The 2509-nt window shown below is 34.4% G+C and overlaps 1 non-coding gene across 1 annotated transcript; it reads right to left on the minus strand.

Annotated features, from left to right (window-relative positions):
- Positions 1 to 2031: 2031 nt before the first annotated feature.
- LOC127747811 (small nucleolar RNA R71) lies at positions 2032 to 2135 on the minus strand. Its single transcript, XR_008009758.1, has one exon. It is a non-coding gene; the product is annotated as a small nucleolar RNA R71 (small nucleolar RNA).
- Between the last annotated feature and the right edge of the window lie 374 nt (positions 2136 to 2509).

Below are 2509 nucleotides of genomic sequence, written 5' to 3' on the forward strand. Positions count from 1 at the left end.
AATCAAATGATTTTTGAAAAAGATTTTGAAATTAGAAATCAGAAAGATTTGATTGAAAACTATTTTGAAGAAGATGTGGTTAAGAAGATATGATTTGAAAACAATTTTAAAAGATATGATTTGAAAACATTGTAAAAAGATTTGATTTGAAAATTAAAAACTTGACTAACAAGAAAAGATATGATTCAATCATTAATCCTTTCTCAACAGAAAAGGCAACATACTTGAAATGTTGAATCAAATCATTAATTGATAGTAAGTGTTCATACCCTGACCGAGCTCCCCAAACTCGGGAAGTTCATAGAAGGTCCGACCTCGTCCCAAGGCCCACGCCTGAGGTCGGACCTCGGACAAATAAGCTAAGAAGGCCCATCAAAAGGAACGAAGCCCAAAACCTAAAGGCCGAAAAGGCCTAGGAAAGGCGGTTCCGCAAAGATAGGGATAAAACTCCCAAAAGATAAGATAAGATAAGAATATCTTATCCAGGGAAGATCACAGCCAACTACTATAAATACACTGGAGCACCCAGGTATAACTCACACTCTAATTCTACTCAATATCTGCTTGGACCCATGCTAACTTAAGCATCGGAGTGTCATTGCAGGTACAACCCCCAGCCGCTCAGCACACCAAGCTCGGGCCACGGAGCCCTCACCTCGGGTCCAGCCAGACGACCGAGCTGCACGTTTCAGGTAACCCCCGGAACACTATCTTTTCAAAACTTTTTCAAAAATCAAATCTTTTTTAATTTTATTTCATGTTTTTTGAAAATTTTAAATTTGATTTTCAAAATCTTTTTCTTAATTTCAAACTCATATTTTCGATTACTTTACTAACAATTAATGTTTTGATTCAAAAATTTCAAGTTTGTTACTTTCTTGTTAAGAAAGGTTTAATCTTTAAATTCTAGAATCATATCTTTTAGTTTCTTGTTAGTCAAGTAATCAACTTTAATTTCAAAAATCAAATCTTTTTAATTTCCTTTTCAAATCTTTTTCAAAATAAATTTTCAATCATATCTTTTTAAAATTCAATTTCAAAATCTTTTTTTTAACTTCTTATCTTTTCAAAATTTGTTTTCAAATTTTTTCAATTAACTACTTTTCTCTCTCCAATTTTTGAAAACCACTAATAACTTTTTCAAAAATATTTTTTATTAACTAATTATTTTAAACTCTAATTTTATTTTATTTCTTCTAATATTTTTGAATACTAACCAATAATTAAAATAAAAACAAAAATATTTTTCTTTTCTTTTCTTCTAATTAATTTTCGAATTTCTTCTCTCTCTCATCTCTTTCTATTTATTTATTTACTAACACTTCTCTCCTTCTTAAAATTCGAACCCTCTCTCCCTCTCTATGTTTGAATTCTCTTTATTTTCTCTCTACCTCATTCTTCTCTTCTTCTCTTCTTCTACTCACATAAAGGAATCTCTATACTGTGACATAGAGGATTTCTCTTCTTTTTTGTTCTCTTCTTTTTCACATGAGCAAGAACAAGGATAAAGATATTCTTGTTGAAGCCGATCCTGAACCTGAAAGGACCCTAAAGAGGAAGCTAAGAGAAGCTAAAGCACAACTCTCTGGAGAGGACCTGATAGAAATTTTCGAAAAAGAACAAGACATGGCAGCCGAAAATAACAACAATGCCAGAGATGCAAGGAAGATGCTTGGTGACTATGCTGCACCAACTTCCAACTTCTATGGAAGAAGCATCTCAATTCCTGCCATTGGAGCAAACAACTTTGAGCTTAAGCCTCAATTAGTTTTTCTAATGCAGCAGAATAGTAAGTTTCATGGACTTCCATCAGAAGATCCTCATCAGTTCTTATCTGAATTCTTGTAGATCTGTGATACTATTAAGACCAATGGAATTGATCCCGAGGTCTACAGGCTTATGCTTTTCCCCTTTGCTGTGAGAGACAGAGCTAGGACATGGTTGGACTCACAACCTAGAGAAAGCCTGAACTCTTGGGACAAGCTGGTCCATGCTTTCTTAACCAAATTCTTTCCACCTCAAAAGATGAGAAAACTCAGAGTGGATGTACAAACCTTCAGACAGAAGGAAGGTGAATCCTTCTATGAAGCTTGGGAAAGATACAAGAAATTAACCAAAAGGTGTCCTTCTGATATGTTTCCAGAATCGAGCATCATATGTATATTCTATGATGGTCTGTCTGAGTTATCCATGATGTCATTGAACCACTCTGCTGGTGGATCTCTTCATCTGAAAATGCCTGCAGAAGCCTAGGAACTCATTGAAATGTACACTTCTGAAAGAAATCCTGTGAATAATGCGATGACTCAGAAGAAAGGAGTTCTTGAGATTGATACTCTGAATGCCATACTGGCTCAGAACAAAATATTGACTTAGCAAGTCAATATGATTTTTCAGAATCTGACTAGATTGCAAGCTGCATCCGGCAGTTAACGTTGGGATTTTTGCTAGTAAAGAATTTTACAAAAGTATAGTTGCATTGTGAGTATAGATTCTAAACCAAAAGAAA

The sequence above is a fragment of the Arachis duranensis genome, chromosome 5 (genome assembly GCF_000817695.3).
Source record: "Arachis duranensis cultivar V14167 chromosome 5, aradu.V14167.gnm2.J7QH, whole genome shotgun sequence".
In the NCBI taxonomy this organism is placed as follows: domain Eukaryota; kingdom Viridiplantae; phylum Streptophyta; class Magnoliopsida; order Fabales; family Fabaceae; genus Arachis; species Arachis duranensis.